Consider the following 22,017-nt stretch of genomic DNA (forward strand, 5'->3'; position numbering starts at 1 on the left):
TGGACTGGACCTCTATGAGGGCAGCAACTGTGTTGTATTCCTCCTTGGATCCAGGGTCAGTGAAAACCCCAGCCAGTGCCAAGCACAAAATAGGTATTTAGTAAGAGCAGTTTCTGCCTTTCCAGCCCAGTGTATAAACAAGTTGTCCAAAACCTTTCCTTCTAGACTCTAAGGTGCCCAATCAATACCACCCTTATAGCATAAACTTGATGAAAGTTGCCATGGCACTGCCACGTGAACGATCTAGAAACAACCTGCCCAGAGGGCCAGCTGGATCCCAGCAATTGAACTGGAGTTGGACTCCACCAACTGGGGGCCCTTCCCCCCTCTGCAGCCATCCAGCCCCTGCTCAGCATCCCAGTCAGTTCACGGCCTCCGCCCCCAGCCAAGCCCTTCCTGCACCCAGTGGGCTCTCTTGCTGGAAAACAGTTCCGGGTGTCATCGGGGACCCCCTCCCCAACAGGTGCCCAAGGCCTCTCTCCAATGAGGCTGGGCTCAGTTCCCACCCAGGGCCCAGACCGGCCCAGCTGAACACAGTGAGACCTGGGCTACAAGTGGAGTTCCTGATGGTCAACAGGGAGCATATGAGAAGGATGACCAGAGAAAGACATCACAGGCTCATTGTCACACTCATTATCCCAGAGCAGCAGCTAGTCACAGAGCTGGGATGAGAACCCAGGGCCCTCGACTTTGGGCCCAGTCTCTGCCATGGGTTGGTCAGGCTCTGAGCCTCAAGGTCTCATCTGTAAACAGGGCACTGGCTTGTCTCTCTCTCAGCTTTGCCGTGGGAGACAAGGCTGTGGATGTTCCGATGCTGGAAGAAACATCCCAGCACAGAAGGCCTGAGCAGGAGATGCCTCCACTGCTCACCTCTGCAGGGCCTGAGAGCCAGTTTCGGGGGCAGCAGGTTTTAGCCAGACACGGCCGCGTTTGCACCTGCCCTGGGACCTAAATGCCACCATCGCAGAGCTGCTCCTGATGCCTTGATGAATCACGAGGTTTCTGACCTGCGTTTTGGGGAATCTCTTTACACTCTCCCTGACAACGCTGTTACTTTGGGTTAAAAACAAACTTTTGCAGCTGTGTAACCTTTAGTCGACAAAGATTGTCAGATCTGAATTCAGAAAATAACACTGTTCCAAACTCCTGTAGCTGAGAAAGCCCAAGGTGACAAAATCCAGGAGGGGGAATTGCTGTGAGCTGGGGATGCTGAAGGGAAAGCAAGAGAGGCTAGTTACATTTCATACTAGCTGGAAATGTCTGACTTCTGTGACATTTTGGAAAAACAAGCTGCAATAATGTCACCACTAAATTAACACCATTAGAGAAAAGTGATTATTAGTGTTGAGAATTATGGGCTCTAAGAATAATACTACGTACAGTACAGCATCAGAGTGGTTAAAATCCCAGCTTCTAGAGTCAGCCCCTAGTTCGAATCTCCGCTGCCCTGTTTTACCCTGGCATGGTGTATCACTCAGCCTTCCCGCAGTTCTGATTCTCCATCTGTTAAGTGGAAATAATGCCCAAACTATCAAGATAGTGAGGAAACAAATTAAATGAGACCATATACAAAGGGCTTGTAGTCGGCAGAATAATAGCCCCCCACACACAAGATGTCATTGTCCCATTCCCCCAAACCCATTAATATGGTAGCTTACATGGCAAAAGGAACTCTACAGATGTGATCAAGCTAAGGACCCAGAGATGGGGATTTGAATCTAGATTATCTGGGCGAGCCCAATATAATGTAACCACAAGAGTCCTTCAGAGAAGGGAGGTAAGAGGATCATGATCAGAAGAGATATGTTACCAGAAGCAGAGAGAAAGATAGATAGAAGGGTAGACAGAGATTTGCAGATGCTACACTGACTTTAAAGATGCAGGAAGGGGCCAAAAGCCAAGCAAGCCAGATGGGCTCCTGAAGCCAACAAAGGCAAGAGAAAGGATCCTCCCCTAGAGCCTCCAGAAGGAACACAGCCCAACAGACAACTTGATTCTGGACTTCTGACCTCCAGAACTGAGAGAGAATACATTTGTATTGTTTTAAGCCTCTAATTTTGTAGTAATTTGTTACGGCAGCAAAAGGGACCTAACACAGGGCTTTTGAGCCCACTTAGCACTGGGCCTGGCACATTTTAAGTTCTCAAAGACAGCTGGTAATAGTAGTTATTAATATGTGGAGGGACTTCATGATTTTTCTGTGGCAAAACACCTTTCATCCCTCCCATGATGTCCCACTGAGGGACTTTCTCTCCCCATTCGGTCATGTCCATCGACAGGCGCCCCTTCCTCCGAAGCAGCCCATCCCTTGGGGCCGCTCTGAGATGGCTGCAGGGAGTTCATTCTTTCATGAACCTGAAATCTGCGCATCAGACCCCTATGAAATCTGCCTGGGCCCCTCTGCTCCTGACACCCTTCAGATAACCACAGACAGGCCTCAGCTAAGCCCACAGGCCTCAAAGCTAAAGCCTGAGTCCATTCTGGGCTGTGCTGCTTGGTGCCACGTTCCTGTACCTTTCTCTCAAACTGCAGCTACTGCATCTTTTAGCCCCGAACTTGTGCAGGGCTGTTTGAACCCACATGCTCAATCCTACCATTGGTATGGTTCATCTCCTATCTTGGTACTCGAGCCTATTTTTTGGGCCTTGTCGGGCCAAATATATTCCCTACATGTCATCTAAAGACTGGTTAAGTATTCACTAAGTTATCTATGTCTGCATCACTAGTAAAAATATCAGACGGAACCACGACTGCAGCCTTTCACTAGAAATTTACTTTCGCACTGACAGAGATCAGCATCTTCGGGTATGGCCATAGTATAATTTTAAATTCACCTACTACACATACCAGGCTGAAGTTACAATTACTTTGTCTTGTGCACAGATTTCTCATGAGATTCCATGACAAATACTGAGCTGAGGTATGCTTTGCTTCTACCATAACTAACACAATTCCCTGACATGATAATCTAGCAAGCCTATCACAAAACTGGAAATATAGTTACCTTGTTGTGACTTGCTCTTAAAGAAGCCACACGGGCTTCTAGAGAATTCCCCATTTTTCACATGCTCACAAATCAACTTTAAATAATCAACTGAAAGAGGTGGATAGGATAGCCCACTTTTGGAATTTGTAGAATCATTCTCTCTCCCCATTAAGATAAGCTACATTTTCCTATCTCAAGCGTTCCATTTTCTCTCCCAGTCTCCACGTTTCTTAAAGATTATCAGCAGAGACTCTACAGCGTCGGTGGTGAGTTCTCTACTCCCTGGAGTGTAATTTGTCCTGGCCAAGAGACTTGAGCTCATTTACAGCAGGTTGGTGCTTGTTATAATCTCTTTACTCATCTTGAACTTCAATTTTCTCTTACCACAGTTTTCTTTTTCTTTTTCATCAGTAGATTGCTTGCCTTGGCAAAGAAAAAGGAGGTAAAATTCTGCTTTCTCACTGCCATTCTAAAATGCAAATAACATCATGTTACTTGGTCTGCTACTCATGAGTGGTAGGTTCCTCTTTGCCCTACAGCAGTGACTCTCAAACTTCTCTGGGGTACTTGTTAAAAGGGCAGATTCTCCAAAGAATTCCTCTCTCAGAAGCCAAGTCAATTGCCGTATTAGTAAGGGTAACACTAGGTACAAAAACAAACAAACCCCCAAATTTACAACTGCTCAGAAATGATAGACTTTTGTTTCTTATTCTCTCGAAACTCAAATATTGGTGTTTCAGATCAGTGGGTGGCCCCCTCTAAACAATAATGCAGAGACCCAGGGCTTCCTCAATGTTATTGCTCTGCCATTCTCAACATGTGGCTGCCAAGGTCTCTGTGCTCACCTGCATCAACATGGAGAAAAGGACAAGGTAATGGAGAACATTCAGGGTACATCTTAATGAGTCAGGTCTGGAAACGGCACATGTTACTTCCATTCATATTCCATTGACATAAGTGCACTTAACTGTAAAGACTGAGAAATAGAATCTAAATGCAAAGGAGGCTGGGAAATGTAGTCCAACTGCAAAGGAGGCTGAGAAATACAGTCTGACTGCAGATGAAGCTGGGAAATGTAGTCTAGCCCAGGAAGAAGAGAAAATGGGTAAGGTAGGATTGGGCTGGGGCGGGAGGAGGGGGGTGTCTGCATTTTCACAAGCCTCCCAACTGATCCTGATGTAGGACCCCACTTAGAGCAACACTGCCCCATGCACCCACAGTGTAGAGCCTCTCTAACCCCATCTGCACTCTCCACCCTTCTCTAATTTTATGAAGCACCAGCAGCTTCCTCAGCCTGCCCTGCTCCCACACCTCTGTGCTTGGCAATTCTTTTTCTCCTGCCCTTCCTCCTATTGTTCATTTGGCAAAATCCTGCTCATCCTTCAGGACTCAGGTCAAGTGTAACCTCTTCTGTACAGCCTTCCCTGACCCGCCTGCCCCCAAATAGCACTGGCAGTATCTCTTCTAATGTCCCTGCTCTACCTGCGCTGAATCTCGTTATGGTACTGATCCTGCTGAATGGCATTTGTTTCTATGTATGTGTGTCTTCCTGTTAGACTGGGAGATCCTTGAAGGCAGCGACCTTTTCTTAATTATCTTGGTACCCTCAGCACCTGGCACTTTGCCTGGTACATAGACTCAGTAAGAGTTTGCTTTACAGAAATTTTTAGTATTAGACAACTTCCCACCATCACCAGTCAGGTCCTTTCTTGATTTTCTGCTCATGTCAAATAAGAAAAGCTTTTTGGGGGGGGCGCCTGGGTGGTTCAGTCATTGAGCATCTGCCTTCGGCTCAGGTCATGATCCCAGGGTCCTGGGATCGAGCCCCACATCGGGCTCCCTGTTCCGTGGGAAGCCTGCTTCTCCCTCTCCTACTTCCCCCTGATTATATTCCCTCTCTCACTGTCTCTCTGTCAAATAAATGAAATCTTTACAAAAAAAAAAAAAAAGCTTTTTTTGTTATCCATACAATTTTGCTGTCCTCAGTCATTAGATTTAATTAGGTCTGCATGACTCTACTACACGGAGCCCCCCCCCCCCCGCCTCCTTTGCCAGCAAGGTGAGCTTTCCAATAGCCACTCTGCTTTCATCAACACCTCTCACCTTACCATTTTTCTTCAAGAACACTGGCAATTATACATTAAGAATTCTATCAATAAGAGTTCTTGAGCCATCTTCCCTTTTGGGGTCTCATGTCATATCCTCTGACTTTGTGGAGACCTTCAGAAGCCTGAATTCCTGAAATCCAGTAAAATGCATCCTACCGTGCCCCCTCATCCCCTCTCGGCAAATCACGGAAGCTGAGATGATTGCTGTGGTAGTCAGCCTCCAAGATGGCTCCCAGTGATCCTACCTCCTAGTACTCACAGCCTTGGTCCCTTCTCACATTAAACTGTTGGTCTAGACTGTTCATCCGAGAAAAAAAAAAAAAGGACATTGCAGTTTCTGCCTGGTGCTCTCTCATGCTCTCTCTCACTCTCACTCGCTCACACACATCACTTGCTATTCAAGGAGAAACTGGCTGCCATATCTTGAGGGGGCCCTATAAAGAGATCCACATGGCCAGGAGCTGAGGCCCCCAGCCAACAGCCATGCGAGTGAGCTTGGAAGCAAATCCTCCAGCCTTAGCAGATAACTGTAGCCCCAGATGATGTCTCCCTGCACCTCATGAGAAATCCTGAGCCAGAACCACCCAGTTATAAAGCTCCTGGATTCCTAACCCTCAGACACTGGGCAAGATAATGGATGTTGTTTAAGCTGCTCAGTTTGGGGGAAATTTGTATTTCCATAGCTAACTAACACACTTGGGCTTCTCTCTCTCATTCTAATTGAGTTTCTGGTCTCCTTTAGGTCAGACCTCACTGGCAGGAGAGGTACAACCATCAGCTGGGGATGTCCAGAGCTTACCAGGGCCAGGTACCTGGTATATGATTAGGTAGCAAAAAGGCACCACACAACATCCAACTTCGATTCTGGTTTTGAGATGTGTGTCCAGAATGAGCCAGCTATATCTGCCATCTAGCCATAGGTTGTGTCAGATTCCACCCTGAGGACAGAGCACCTGCCCCCCTCTCTATGCATCTGCATTAAAATTTTTAGACTCAGGATTCACCAATTTTTACATCCTTTGTTGTTAGGAATATAAAAAGCAATTTTAAAAGGAAAGTTAATGGCTTAGAACAGCGTCTGGTACACAGTGAGTGCTAAGCTAATACCAGATATTGTTGATATGTTCATCAGCAGTATGTCATTATTTTATAGACTGTCATCCCAACTAACATTTCTGTTGCTTTTGAACACATACACATCTACAACCACATGTCGCTCTTGATTCCCAGGAAAAAGAGCCTTGATTATCAGGGTGAGGTCATATCTGCAACCCTTTTAAAACCCTAAGTTCAGTTCAATAGGATGAGTCTGCAGACTGGTATGAAAATATGTCAGGTCCCAGATATTGTTCTGACTCTCTCCAAGCCCTCCTAGGTTTCCCTAACCCATTTCTTCTAATGTTTAAGTTCTAGCTCTTTTTAGTGAAATTTTACATTTAGCCAGAACTCTCTGGCTAATTTTGAAATTGACCTAAAGCTACAATGACATTATCAAGGGTTTAGACGTTAGCCAGAAGATACTAGTTGCTTTCTAGGAAAATTCACAGCCACCTAAAGAAAACATGTCTGATTGGCAGCCCTTTTCCTGAATTGGCAATAAGTAAATCTATAAAGGATTGAAATGTTTTTTTAATGAAATCGTCAGGTAAATATTTTTCAAAGGTTTAGAAGTAGTGAAAAATGTTAACATAACAGGCCTGTAGTGTTACACTTTTCCACGTTTGTCTCCAAAGTCTAGAGGAGAAATCTTTTATCTCAACAATACTACATTCTTCAATTTATAACAGTCTCTGATTTTTAAGTAGTTTCTATTCAAAACATCTTTTATTACCTGATACAAATGTGCCTTCCTTTATACAGTCAGGTAACCTAACTCATGTGCCCTTTTTTCCCTTAGAGAGACTAACTGTAGAACCCATTCATCTTGTATGCTTGATGCCTCTAACCCCACCTCCTCCCTTTGGGTTCTGTCTGTTCTATTTCCTTCCTAAATGTCTCCTTTTGCCCCATGTTTTAACCTGTAAGTTGCTCAAGACCTCTTAAAAGTAAGCAGATGACAAGTCTTAAATAAATAAAAATAAATGAATGTGTTTCTGACCAGTTGGATATGAACAGAATTTCTAATAAATCAGCCACACATTAAATATCAAAGGGAAAAGCTTCACTTAGGGAAGCCCATGCATCCTTTTTGTAATGCAAACTGGCAAGTTCTTCTGTTATATCATTTTGAATTTTCAAATATCATATTTTCTTACAGCAAGATGCACCTGGACCAGATGGTGATTTTTATCACAGACTTTGGGCTATATTTAAGGCCCTTAGTAAATATGCAATAGGTACCCTGAGTTCAGGCCCTGTTGCCTCTGGTTCCCTGAGGACAGAGCCTCTGGGGCCAATGTGTTGACAATCATGTTTCCACTGGGCATGACCTCACAAATTCCTCCTCCCAGATCCACTTCACAGGAAGAGTATGCAGCTTCACAAATTCTAGTAGGGATAAGCACAAAGATGAAACATGCAGTCACATATCCCAAAGTAGCTGAAACCATTAGGTACTTCAAATATCTCAGACTCCAAGAGCGTGTGGAGCTTCGTTCCCGACACCTCTGTCTTTGGGGAGAATAGTGAATTTGTCCCCTGGAGAAAGGGCTGCCTTTTGCTTGCGAACATGACAGGCAGCCTCAGCTTTGGGGATATGGAGATAAACAGCAACTCCTCAGACAGAGCTCTGGACCTGACCATGTTCATTAATTAGCTGATGAAAATGGGTTTTGCTGCCAAAGGCTTAGCACTGTGGTCCCTCTGCCTCCAGCTGTGCTCCCCCACAGCCCATGTGGACCATGACACCCTCTCGGGCAGCCTGAGTCCTGGCAGAGGGCAGAGAGCATGAGGGTCTCCATCCTGGAGACAGTCAAAGCAGGGCAGTCACCTGCCCTGGATGGTCAATGTCCTGCCTCTGGCCCAATTCAGAGCTTCAAAGTGACCACACTAATGACATGGTCCTGGTCCTAAGTTCTACTGAAAACTCAGAGGGAGATAAAAGACAGTGGCACCAGCAGATTCTGTAGTCAAACAGGGAGCAGGCAGGCCCTTTACCTCTTTATTCTCAAAAACAGCTCAAAAATATGTGTACGCAAAGAACTATCAGGATTCTACCTTCACTCAAAAGTCTCCTGAATTTTCCCTTTAGTGAACCTGCTTCAGTGAGTGAAAGAAGCTCTAATACTCAAATAAAATAAATGCTCCTTACAACCTATCCTACCAATCATTTAGGTTTTCTTTTTGTACTCTCTCATGGGAGAAACATTGGTCCCTTCTTAAATATGGAAAAAGTAAAGTGAACAATTCACCACCCAATACATATGTATGGAGCAACTATTAAATCCATTTCTTTGACCACTGTGTTTGAAGAATCCCTTTATCAATGGGAAGAGTAGAATGTGATCTCTCTAAAACACCCAAACAGGGTTTCCTGTCAGTTTGGGAGTCAGAACCACCCAGGAAAATTGTTAGTGGCTCTGTCTAATTAGTACTTCTGCCACCTGCAAAAAAAGTGGTACTAAAAAAAGGTGCTGAATTCCTGCCATTGAGAATGAAAAGAGAGAGAGAGAGAGAGAGAGAGACCACTGGTTTTATTCTGAATCTTAGACTCTAATCATCCATTGATTTGGGCAGAGAAGGAAAACACACTTTCATTTCCACCCAAAGGAAATGATTGCTAACAACAAGTCATGTTTCAGAAACTATCATACCGTGAGTCCCCCAGTCTGGGGATCCTACCTCCTCTGCCCTCCTGGTCCCTGCCTTCTGCTCTGGCCAATCTGGGCTCCTCAGCCTCCCATAAAAACCTCCTCATTCCTCAGGTCCAATCTGAAACTGGCCTCCTCCAGGAAGCCATCCTGACCAGCCCAGTTCTTCCAAATCATCCCCTGGACCATACAACACTTAGAGTCTTTCCCCCGCAACTGAGCACTAAGTTATGTTTCTTGGTAACAACCACTGTTACCTTTAACCTCTATCAAGAACCAGAACCAAGTATTGTTGTTTGGCTGCCTTGACCCCTTTTGCCAAACAAACTACCTTATACCTTCCCTGTATTCTGGAGCACCCAGCACAGAGCTGCACCCAGAGGCAGGAGGTCCTCAGCAAATGGCTGATTGAGTGATGAGCATGTGCCTTTGTGATGCATCAAAGAGCAGGGTGGCTACAGTGAAAATTCAGCAGCTGTGACTTCTTGCTTCCTGCTTTAATCAACACCATGGGGTTGAAATGCTGGACACACAGTAGGTGCTAAATATATTTTTCTGGATTGATTAACCACTGGGGTGATGACTTGCCTAGGATCTTTTTTTGATGCTTTTGATGTTAAATGGGGGTTTTAGTGGAGAATCGTGTTAGAAAAACAAAACAGCAGATACAAAACCCAAACCAGCAGAGAGGCCGGCTCTTATTCTGTTTACACCCACTACACTCCTAGAAACAGATGTCGTCTCACACCTGAGGGTTTCTGATGAGGCGTCCACTCTTGTAAGTGACCTGCGCAGTCAGTAATCAAAGAGATGTTTTGCCCTCTTCAACATCAGTTCCCTGTATGTCAAGACTGATTTCCAGTTCTGAGTCCAGGACCAGCTGCTGATAAAGGCAAAATCAGCATCCACTGTGTCTATTTGAAGGGAAAATCACCAGGCTAATGGCAAAAGAAATTGCATTCATGTGTTGAGGAGCCAACCAGCCTCCAATTCCAGCTTGGCCATTTCCTGGATATGTGATTTCAGGAGATCACCTACCCTCTCCTGTGACCCGACTTTTGGGATTGGTCGCACTAATTCCACAGGTTGTGATGACTAACAAGATTTCATGGGTAGAATACTTGAGGCAATGCTTGCGATGTAGTAGCCACTGAGTAAACGAACGTGTTGCTGTGGCTATCATTATAAATGTAAATAAGGAGAGAGGTCCATCTCAGCCACAGTGGGCACTCCAGGTAGTCCTCTTGTGCCTCTCTAGGGCACAGTAGCGGCCTTTCGAGTACAAAGCCCCAGTCTATTGCACAAATAACAGGGGAATGAATGCTCTAGAACATTCCAGTCTACTTCCCTGTGCACCGCCAGTCCACTCCTTCACATTCGTCCTGATCCCAGAGCTTAGCTTGGGGCATCTCTGTCAGGACAGAGAGGGCTGCCTTTTAAAGCACATTCCACAGGGCAGATCCTGTGCTTTATGGAGAAATTTGGGATCAGGACAGAAGTTCCCACGTGCAATATCCAACAAATCCCACTTACCATGCGAGAGATCCTTGCCAACCATGGAACATATTCCATATGCCACAGAGCAAGCAGGGCATGGCATAACCCAGAACATATCGCAAACACCAGCAAGATCTGTGGAGAAAAGAGAGGAGTTCCCTTACACAACACAAAGCAGATCCAGCATATGTCGCCAAGACCCTTGGGGGAACTGGGGCAGATGACACGAACAACAGTGCTCCAGATGAAATGGAGCTCACGTCTAGGCCAGAGCAGATCCTTCATAGGCAGCTATGTCCAACTCCCAACAGCTCCCAGCAGGGCAGAGCCCCACTGCAGAGGAAGATCTGGGCTTCAGACTGTGGAAATCCTCATTTGCATTCAGGCTCTGGGGATGAAAGAAGGGTGGCCTGGAGGGAGGGTAGACAAGCCCTCTGTGATTCTAATTCGCACAGCTTTTCCCATTCTACTGACAAGCCAAGGCGGGACCCCGCCCCCAGCGAGCTGCTATCTAGTTTGAACCCTGGAGGAACCGTAACACTCTGGGAGTGGCACCCTCACACAGAGGCCAAAGGTGGTCTTCTTCTGTGTAGATGGGGCTACAACAAGGCTTCTCCCCTCTGATAAGGCCAGCAGGGAAACCGGGAGAATCCTCATACCTTCACCTAGAGATGCCACTGAGGAAGGATTTGTGGAGTGTGTTTTTCCTTCTTTCATTTGAGGATCACTCAAAATGATCTCGAAGACATTATGAGTGCCTCAAATTGCCAGAACTTAACCGATCCTAGACCGTGCAAACCTTAGCTACACTTCCATGATGCCCACAGGTACACTGTCGGGTATGGTGCTGCTGCAGAACGTAGCCCAGTGGATTCCCACATGTTCACACGTGGGGGGTCCATGCGGATCATTTCAGAGGGTGGCTTCCTACAACACGAATGAACACGGACTCACCTTGCGCCTCTACTCTCTTTCTCTTGGCCTTGCGTTGCCTGAGGTGTTACCTGTTGTTACCTGTTACCTACCTTTTAAAAAATCCCAAGTAATCCCCTTTTCTCCGCTTTCCTATCACAGCACTCTTCAATCACTGTTTATACACCATTTTAACAACTTAGCATTCAGGCCACATCTTCTCCTTCAGGTTTGTTGAGGACCCTTGCGGAGCTCTCCTTCCCCTAGTCCCCCACTACACCCCTCTGTCACTCTCTCTAAAAGACACACCACTTTTCCCAGCTGACCCCCTCATCCAGGGGGGAGTCCTACCAGCAGTGCTTTGCCCTGTCCCCTCCCCTGTCCCCAGGCTTCACACACCAAAACTTTATTCCATTTTTTTTCTTTTTCCAGGAAATGCAGTTACTCTTACACCAATGTGCCATTTCCCTGGTGTCCTCATTCCCTGTCACTGACAGTCCTCCTGCTACCCTCAGTAGATTATTATTATTTATTATTTATCAGCCGCCACACTGTACTCTGCTTCCTACAAGATATTAAAGAAGACACAATCCCTGCACTGAGTTTACAGCCAAGGAGAGCAGAGGCCTGGATTCAGACATCACAGGAGTGAAGCGAGCGCAGGGGATTTGCGGACAGAGGGCTCCCGCTGCCCGGCGCCCCCAGAGGATGAGGGCGGGCCGGCAGAGCCCGCTCCAGGCCCGCTCCTCCCAGTTCCAGCCAAAGAGCCAGCAGCTCCCTACTTTACCACACGCCCTCCCCAATTGCTACTCAGGCCTCAGGCCTCTGCAGCTCCGTCAGGGGGAGCGGAGGGTGCGCGGGTGAGGGGGGAGGTTGAAACCCACAAGCCCTTACCTTCAGGCTGGGAGTAGGGGCTATATTTCCTCTGAAATTCAAAACCAGACGAGGGGGAGGTAGGGGAGGAAGGAGAGGTCAGGGAATAAAAAACAGAGCTGGCGAGTTACCAGGGAAGACTGGTGCTGAAATGGAATGTTCTGGCATAATGGAAAATCCCGCACTGGGGGTTGCCACGGGCCTCCAGCCAAACCCTTTCCTATTAGGGTTGACGTTAGGGTCTGTGTGGACAGCAAGTGTAGACAGAGAGGTGAAGGGGCTAAGAAAGTCAGTGTAGATCGTGGTGGCATGTGTGTATGTGGGGGGGGGGGTGTCAGTGTAGACATGCAAGGCTGGTGTGGCCTGAGTAGGGGCTGACTAAACAGAGAGGTCGGGTGGATTCCAGTGGGTCAGTGTAAACAGGAAAGTCCTCGTGCAATGGGGAGAGTCGAGTCTGGACAGACGAGAGGGTCGCTGGACAGGATGGGCGGGCTAGTCGCGGTTCTTCAGAGATTTGAACAATTCCTTCTTTCCGTGGCTGGAGTGTCCTAGGGAGGGCGGAAGCTGAAAGACGATTGGACTTTTCGTGCTCAAACTTTCCTGCCAGTTTCCTCAGGTGTTGAGAGCAGCCGGGGAGCTCCCTCGGCCGCGTCCGCCAACCCTGGGCAGGCGAGGCCGGGAGGCCGGGGCCGAGCAGCCGGGGCCACGCGCCGCGCATCCACCGGGCGCGGCCGCCGAGTCCGGCGAGCCGGGAGCCGCCGCGGGAGGGGGGGGGGGGGACGGGGGCGGCGGACGGACGGACGGACGGACGGACATACCCGCCGGTACTTCGGCCCGGGCCGGGCGCGCCGCTGCGGGGTATCCCTCGGGTCCGGGGAGCAGCTCCGGGTGCCCTGCCGGGGGCGCCCCGCCTCCCCCACCCTCCACCCCCGCCCACTCGGGCGCCAGTGATTGGCTCCGCCCGCCCCTGGCTGCGCGCCGAATCCCGCCTCCCTCGCAGCTAAAGAAGACGGTACCCGGAGCGGAGCGAGCCAGAAGGGAGCATGGTCCCCGCGCCGCGGCCGCGCCAGCCCCCGCGCCGCCGCCGCCGTCCCCGCCGCCGCGGATCTAGCTGCAGCTCCAGCCCCGGCCCCGGCTCCGCAGCGCCCGCCCGCAGCCCCGGCGGCTGCCGCGCCTGAGCGCAGCCCCCGCCCGGAGCCCGAGCCCGGAGCAGCCCCAGCCCCGCGGCCGCCGCGGCTGCGGGGAGAGGGCGGGGGCGATGCTGCCGGAGCCGCCGCCGCCGCCGCCGCCTCGGTGAGAGCCGCGCCGCGCGTAGCCGCACAGGCTGACAGGCAGAAGGACTGACTTCCCTCTCCCGGGCATCCTCCCTGGGCTGCCGGGAGGCGGCGGCGGAGGAGGAGGAGGAGAAGGAAAGGGGGGAGAAGGCGGAGAGCAGGAACGCGAGGAGGTGGACCTGGATCCGTTTCTCCCGGCCAGGACCGGAGCGGCCCCAGCTACCGCTACCCGCCGGCGCCGTCCCCTATCCATCAGCCCTCCAGCGCCCACCCGCGACCCCCGGCTCTCTGGGCGTCGGGCCGGGGCCGGAGCGGCGCAGCCAGAGGTAAGAGCCAGGCTGGGGCGCCAAGGATGCGGCGCCGGGGACCCCGGGTCCTGGCGGCTGCGCGGGGCCGGGCCGGGCTTGGGAGCGGGGCCCGAGAACCCGGAACGCTGGGCTCGGCTCCCGCGGCGGCCGCGGCGGCGGCGGTGGGAGCCTCCCGCGTCTGGACTCGCAAGGCTGCATGCAGGAGCCCTTGCGCCTGCGCTACTCCAGGGGGGAAAAGGGGGGAAAAACTTCCTGCCCCCGGGTGTGTATGCACTGGGGCTGCCCGGAGCCAATGTCGCGATGGTCGGGGATGCTGGAGGCGAGTGTGGCCCCGGCCCCGGCACCCCCTGGCTGGGCCCGGCAGTGCGCGTTCCTTTCCAGGCCACCTCCGCGGAGCGGCCCAGGGCCCGCGCCGGACTGGGGGCCAGGAGGAGGCACCGAAGGGCTGGCCCCCGGGGGCGGCCGCGCGCCCTGCCCTTTGGGGAGGCGCGCGCCTCTGTGCAGCGGGAAGAGGGGTTGGGGTTTTGCCCCTTCCTGTCCTCAGACCCCGCATTTGGGGACTGAGTCTCTTCACTCAATGCCAAGTAACTTTCGAGGTAGAGGAGCGTGTAAGTCATGAGGAGGGAACCCGCACAGACCTGGTTGTGACCCCCCCCTTCCCTTAACACCTTTTGGGTGCCAGCGTGTTTGGGGGTGCGGAGAGGAGAGCCCATGGGGATGGTGAAGGGACGAGGATGTGGTGTTGGGTGGGGAGAGGTTGTTTATGTGTAGGATAGTGTGGACCCCGAGCTCTGCAATGTGGAAGTGTGGACGCGCGCCCCGACCCCGGCGGGGCTGCAGGGTGGCAGAGGGCTCACGTCCGGGTCTCCGTGGCCTGGAGCGGGCCGAGAGCGCGAGGTTTTTCTGCGGTCGCGGCGCGGGGGCCGGCGTTGGGCAGCGCCGGCCCGGGGCCCACGGCCCCGAGGGAGGGGCGCGCTCGCCTGGGGGGCCGGGAGAGCGGAGCCAAGAGCCGGGGCAGGTCCCAGGCAGCTCCCGGGGCAGATCGGGGCTCCGTTAGCTGGACAAGGCGGGGACGCGCTGCCTGCGGGGGGCCAGCCGTCACGGAGGAGGGGTAGGGGCAAAGCGCGAGTCTCGGATGCCTGGGTCCGCCAGCTGAGAAGCCAGTTGTTGTTCCTGGGCTCTGAAACCCAACGGAAGACAGGGTCAGTTGGCTGGTCCTCCCGCGGGTTCCTGGGGATGCTGATGGGTAAGGAGCCGCCGCCTTTGCCATCCCTGCCGCTCTGCAAACGCTCTCCTCCTGCCCTCCGGTGCTTGCGCCGCGGCGCGCCCCGGGCGAATCGTGGACGCAGGTATTTGTGTAGCATTAGGCGAGACCTCGGCGCTGGAGGGACCGGACCGTTGAGGACGCCGTGCTGCTGCCGCCCGCGAAACTTCCACTTCGTCAGTTCAGGGACAGTCAGGTTCCACTGATGCAGGCTTCAGCCTCTCATCAGCCGAGCTACGCTGGGCTACGCTGGGATTCGGACTCCTCCTGCAGTGACAGATCTGTCCTGGTTACAGTTATATTTACCCTAATTTCGGTCTCTTGAAAGTCATCTGTCTGGTCCCTACAGAGTTCCTCCCCTTGCCTATGGTCTTATGTCCAGCTCAGCCCTGGGAGAGCATATTTAGGGAATTATTTCGGTGTAGGGTGAATGACAGATTTAATTAGCCCACTTCATTCCTGATGTTTTAAAAAATTATATTGGGGAAGCATAGAGCTAACTTTTTCACTCTTGGGGGGTAAGGGACAATTTTACAGATTGTTCATCCTGGCGCTTGGTAAAATTGTTGCCCTCTAATGCCAGGTGAATACTTGAAGGGCTGCTTGGTATGCATGTATTCGAGTAGTCACATCTAGGTGTTTATGCAGGTAGGGAGCTGTGTGCCACTGATGAATATAGTCCCTGTCCCATGCATTGTTCTCAGTGCTCTTGATTTATCATCCTGCTATAAATCAGGGAATTACTAGCATATGTGTCCTTAAACTCTATGAATTTAATGACATTTAAATTGGCTTATGGGCTGATGCGTTTAACCAATTTTAATAACTTCTCTGTACAAGCATCTTATAAACCATATTGGTCCATGATTAAGAAAAACATTTTCTTCTGCTCAGTCTCCCCATTTCTACACAGTTAACGGGAATTTACAGGTCTCCAACTTTCATTTGCAAGCAACAATCCAAAGGAAATACCTAGAGTTCTACTGGAAAAAAAAAAAAAATCCTATGGTAGCTATGGTAACAAATAGATTAAGGGTTATTGGTTTTCATCTGTATGTGCTTGGGGGGTGGGGGTGGATCTAGTGTTGTGTCTTTTTAATTATGTTTCTAATGAGTGGTGGTCATACTTCAAGTACCCAGTGTGGGAGATAAGCCAGACTGAAAATTCAGTTTTGTGGGAGGTTTATTGGAACAAAGACTAGTAGAGCCCAAGAGAATGACTTCTGCTAACTGCAGCTCCTCATATCCAGAAAGCAAATAGATAAAACCTTTCTTGTTTTTCAAGTAGATGAGAATTGAGTTAGTCCCTTTAAGATTAGAAAATGTATTTTTCTTATAAGCTCTTACCAAAGGAACCTTTAAATCAGCTCCCGTTTTCTAGGAATAAACATGTTAGAAGTGTGGATGTTGGTGTGGATTGAGTGTCAGAGTTGTTATCAACACCTGTCAGTCTAAGTGAGGCATATCATTAGTCTATTCAAATCTTGCCTATTTCAATATTCATGCATTTCCATGGTGATCCATTCCATTTTTGTTTACTTAGTCAACCTTATAAATCTTTGGCATCAATTTCAGTTGTGCCGTCTCTTTTTTTCTTTTATTTATCAATTGATTTGGCTGCAAATCATTCCCAGTTTAAAGTGTTTCCTTTTTTTTCCTGCTAGTTTCCAAAAGTTTACACTTTTCCTGGTTACACACAGATACAAAGGGGTTAAATTTTTTTTAATAGACTCAGATAACACCATTGATGCTAATGTAGTTCTTTAGCATCTCATTTGATAATGTGTGTGTGCATGAGTATTTTTTTTTTCTTCCAGCAGGCTTACCGTAAAGCTTTCTTGCTTTATGGCCCAGGGACGTCAGTGCAATCCAGCAGAATTGACTAAAGATTTTTCCTTCCTTCCTTCCTCCCTTCCTCCCTTCTTTCCTTCTTTCCTTTTTTCCTTTTCTTCTTTCCTTCCTTCCTTCCTTCCTTTAGTTTTATCTTTCTAGGATCTTTTCTAGTCGTAGCAAAAGACAGAAGGTTCTGAAGTGTCAGAGGATTTTCCAAATACAATATACGTTTAGTCACAGCATATAGTATCCCTAGGATCGTTGTAACATTGTAAGCTCACTGACCAGGCAGCTTTGCTTAAATGCGAGTCATGATGTTGCTCACCCGCTTTCATTTTGCTTTCTAATGATGCAGTCCCATGCTAATCACACCCTGTATATTTCAGAAATATCAAGGCAAGCATTAGCACGCTACTGACTTATTAGGATCAAGCAAAGTAATTGGAACACTTAAGTTCAAAGTCGGATGGAGAAATGGAATTATAACCAACCTTGTGATTCTATAATCGGTCAACTAAATGCCTGCATGAGTGTAGGGGGAGGAAGAAGCACCATAACTAAGAAATCCAGCGATGGGTTGTGGAAAGTGAAGATAAACCAAGGCAGGAACCATGTAGGATGACTGGAGAACAAGAAATCTCTTTGTGAACACTTAAATCACATGGAGACCCAAATGTTTAGAAAATGGAAGAATATTTGTAGTTTGTGCAGAAGAGGCTCATTTGCTATTACTCAGGAAATTGAGGGTCATTTCCCAATATGCTAGAAGAATTGGGTAACAGAGTCACTGGAGAATACTTCATCTGAAGTAAATTTTACCATAGAAATGGTCTTAATAATTTTGGCTAAGAAGGAAAAATGAGTCAGAATTCTTTATCTGCCTGTTGTATCAAAAATGATGAGAGATCAAGAGCACTTTGAAAGCAGATTCTGTGGGTCTTCCTGAAACAGCTACACGCTTACTTGCCCAACACCCTAGGCCATAGTCTATACCTTCTTCAAAGAAATCACTTGAAAACAGGGAAATTGGAGCTGCAAATTAAGGTGAGGCGAGTTGATCATTAGCAACACAGCTATTCGTGAAATGAACTTAATTGTCTTGGGGCATTTCCACCTTTAGAGTGGGAAGGGGAAGATTTCTCATTTCCCTTGAGAGAGGATATCTGCATGAAATTCAGGTGGTTTGTAAATGCTTAACGGTGGCAGCAGATGATGATTCAGAAGCTAGAACAGAACAGGTGAACATTGTTAGGGCAGGGGATCGGGTTTGGGCCAAGAGGTCATCCCCAGACATTCAGAGGCTGCTACTGGCCCTACAGGTATGAATCTTTATAATTATTTTATAGAGTGTTGAAATTTTTTTAAAGATTTATTTTAGAGCGCACACAAGTGGGGGGGCGGGGGGCAGGGGCAGAGGGAGAGAATCTCAAGCAGACTCCCCGCTGAGCACCAAGCCCCACATGGGGCTTGATCTCAAGACGCTAAGACTATGACCTGAACCGAAATCAAAAGTCAGATGTTTAACCGGCTCAGCCACCCAGGTGCCCCTAGAGTTTTGAAATTTTTAAACCATTAACTCTTTTAAGGATACACACATATACATAAATATATATAAAAACATACACACACACACACACACACACAAACATATAATCTGCCACTTTTCTTTCTTTTTAAACTGTGGTTTAAAAACATAAAAATTTATCATCTTTACTATTTTAGGTGTATAGTTCTGTAGTATTAATATCCACATCATTGTACATGGATATCCAGAACATATTTTTATCATGTGAGACTGAAACCTTGTTCCCATTAAACATCAGCTGCCCATTTCCCCCTTCCCCAGCCCTTGGCAATCACCATTCTACTTTCTGTTTCTGTGAATTTGACTGCTTTAGATCTTTCACATCGGTGGAATCCTCCAGTTTATGTGTATGAACATGGGTATACAAGTATCTCCGAGATCCTGCTTTCAGGTCTTTTGGATACACACCCAGAGGAGGGATTGCAGTATTCGGCCACTTTTTACACTAATATATTATTCTGTTTAGGAGACTTGGCGAAATTGCAGTCAACAGAACACAGTCAAACAAAGAATACAGTGCATGTGACTAACATTTGTTCTTCCTTTCCTGTGTGTACATTTCCTGGCAAGTCCCTCGAATCTATTGTGTTTTGCTTTTTAGGGCTGCTTGTCTGAGTTGCAGCAATATTGCAGAGTGGGTAAAGACGAAGGCCTAGTGTCAGAGGTGAAGTCCAGTCGCTGGTGCCTACTAGCTGCGTGACCTTGGACAGATCCTTAATCCCAGTAAAGCTTCATTCAGTTCTCTTTTATGAAGATGGAGAGAATGATCGTGGCCAATATTATCCCAGTAAAACATGCATCCCAGTGTCTGGCCTAGAGAAATGTTCTAGAAAGGAGAGAGGTTAGGTGAAGGAGTAATGACAGCCTTTGCAGCAGCAGCCCCTGGAGGTCTCAGAAACTGTAGACACCTATCCGGCTAAGTTTGATCATAAATATTTCCATGGTACACCACTGTGTGTGTATGTATATATATATATATATATACATATGTATATATGTATATATATATATATTCTCCGAGTCTCATTATCAGTACTTATTCTGAAAAGCATAAGAGATTTGCATCACAATTACAATAGTTAAAAATATCTTTAAGTGGATTTCATATATGAACTTTTAATTCCATTTTTTAGTATCATAACTTTAGAGTTGATAGGGATTTTAGAGGTCAGCTAATTTACCCATTATTCAATCATCAAACCTGGAACAAATGCCAATAATATGATAATAATAGCTTCCAGTTTTGATTGCCCACTATATTTTAGTACTTTACATATATTATTTCTAATCCCCATATCAGCACTGCAAGGTAGGGATTATCCACATTTTACAAATGAAGATGAGGCTCAGAGAGGTAATCAGCTAGCCCAAGACCACAAATCTAGCCACATTGTACAGCTGTTCGAATCCACATCCATCAGCGACCAGTCCATCTGTCTTGTCTTGTCTTCTCTCTGTGTGTGGATGTGTTTCTGATACTCTAGACAGGGTCTTCCTGCATTTGCACTTCTTCACAATGCCCTTTATTTGCCAGGGACTGCATTGTCTGTGCTAATGAACATTTTAAATAAAATAATTCTATTAGAGAGAATATGAGCTTAAATAAGAATCATTAACCAGGTCTGAAAAGCATTCACTATACTTTTAGATGTGCCCACCTGTTTCCGTTTCCTCTGGTCCTGGAAGGCTAATGAGAAAAACTTTTAGATGCTTTAATGGCTTCTGTTCCTGTGTTAGACAGCATAATAAATAAAGAGCAAATTGAAGAGTAGAAATGATGTACGAAGAATTAAGGATCCACCCAGAAGCACTACAGACTGATCTAGTTCGTTCACTTTTGAATCCCAGTGCCTAGCACAGTGCTGGGCACAACACTCCATAGTGAAAATGTTTTCCTGCATCAGTTTATGCCCAGAGAAGGTGTCAGGTAATAGACATCAAAGACTACTTTTTGGATTTTCTTTTTGTTCAGTGGCTATGTAGTTATATCTTCATGGTTTTTCATTGTGTGGAATTTTAGATGCTATATTTGGGCACATATCTATAAAATATGCTTGTTGATGAATTCTAACTAATCTAAATGGAATCTTCTAGGATTTATGATTTGAGACTTTGAAGACTAATTTTCTTGGAGCTTCTTCACTCCTGTGATAACTTGAATCTATTTGGCACTTTTGCCAGTCAACACGAAGTCCATTCTTCGTATCACACTTAACTTGCAAGGTGTTGTCCCCACCAGATTTTTTAATTTGTGGCGTTTTACAAAAGCATTGTTTTAAAGGAAAATAAAACACCTAGGAATTCCTATTTTTATTCTTTAGATGAGTTTTTTGTGGGGGGGAGATGGGCAGACGGGGTGAATAGAGTTTGCAGCAGACACCACGAAGAGATGTCTGCTCCCTGTTTTAACTCTTCCAGCCCTCGTTCAGCGGAGGAGGACTTCTCCAGTTTGAGAGTCACCACGAGAAAAGCATGGTCACCGGTGCCTGTAATCAGACCTATAACTAAGTGGCCGCACAGGAAGTGCCAAGCAAGGGCTGGGTTGCAGAGGGCACCGGGTTGGCGCAGGCCCTGCCTGCGTGCCTGCTTGTCTGGCCCTGCCACCTCCCCCTTCCTTACTCCGGGGCTGGTTTTGACCCTAAAGTTAAAATCAGTCATGAGGCTTTCTTTTTCTTCAAGCATGCCCGCAAAGCTCTCAGAAGCAGGGTCAGGGGTGAGGCAGAGAGGCAAGAACAGACAAGAGGACTCTATCTTGTAAAAAAGCAAAACCTAGTCAAAAGCTTAGGCCAAATTAGAGACCTAACGGTTTTTCACATTGTCCCTGTTTTCCTTCTGGACATTTTGCTACACTAAGAGGTGGTGGGGAATGGTGAAGCCAGGATTTAAATAAACTTTCCTTTCTCCCTTCTCTTCTCTTTTCACATTGTCAGCTTTGAGCATTTGCTTTTGGATCAACCCTGCAACTGAAGTTAGCCTCTCAAGGAACTTTAATGATATGTGCTCAGCTTCTGGAGCTTCTGAGTGAGTGTAGACTCAGTAACTGTTCACTGAGCAGGCACCACTCCTTTTGTGTGGCATCTCATTTGTTGCTCACCCAGTGACATGGATGGCATTATTCCCACTTTGCAGATGAGTTCTAGAGAGACAAAGCATTTGCCAGAGGTCAGATCGACAAACGGGGTGCTGGATGGGTTAAAGGGATGAACAAGCCTAGCATCCAGACAACTGCCAACCTACAAAAAAGGGAGAGAGCCAATATCCCCTTTCATACAGAATATAAATTGCTTATTAAAATAACACAGTAATTACACATTTAGCCACATTGCTCGCTGATTACCACAGTTGCTATAATAAGCTGAGGGTCCTGCTAATTTTATTTTAAGGCCTGAAATAAACTCCAAGAAACAGAGGCCTACCCGTATGATTTCAGATACCTTCATACTTCAACATACTGTTATCAACATTTGTAAACTGAGCAAATGCTTGATTCCTAGTTATCTTGAAGGCTTAGGTCTAACTGACCACTTTTCTTCATGGTCAGAGGCTTCTTAAGGGGCACTGACTTAAAAGTGTGAGGAGTGAATATCTGAGAAGGACATGAGTTCCTGTTTACAAAGTGCCAAGAACA

The 22,017-nt window shown here is 47.6% G+C and overlaps 1 protein-coding gene and 1 long non-coding RNA gene across 5 annotated transcripts in view; one reads left to right on the forward strand and one right to left on the reverse strand.

Moving 5' to 3' along the window:
- The window catches only part of LOC141373555 (uncharacterized), a 37,841-nt gene extending 24,866 nt beyond the window's left edge, over positions 1-12,975 (reverse strand). The window contains exons 1-2 of the long non-coding RNA XR_012379639.1: positions 12,944-12,975; positions 10,377-10,475 (exon numbers count right to left, since the gene is read on the reverse strand). This is a non-coding gene — a long non-coding RNA (uncharacterized lncRNA). The remainder of the gene's footprint in view (positions 1-10,376; positions 10,476-12,943) is intronic.
- Positions 12,976-13,212: 237 nt separating this feature from the next.
- The window catches only part of KLHL29 (kelch like family member 29), a 301,122-nt gene continuing 292,317 nt past the window's right edge, over positions 13,213-22,017 (forward strand). For all 4 annotated transcript variants that reach the window (XR_012379640.1, XM_073897039.1, XM_073897038.1 and 1 more), the window contains exon 1: positions 13,213-13,725. The gene's annotated coding sequence lies outside the window, so the exon portion shown is untranslated. The remainder of the gene's footprint in view (positions 13,726-22,017) is intronic.

This window comes from Callorhinus ursinus, unplaced genomic scaffold, assembly GCF_003265705.2.
Source record: "Callorhinus ursinus isolate GAN/ISIS: 27379988/994484 unplaced genomic scaffold, GSC_fseal_2.0 scaffold10, whole genome shotgun sequence".
In the NCBI taxonomy this organism is placed as follows: Eukaryota; Metazoa; Chordata; class Mammalia; order Carnivora; family Otariidae; genus Callorhinus; species Callorhinus ursinus.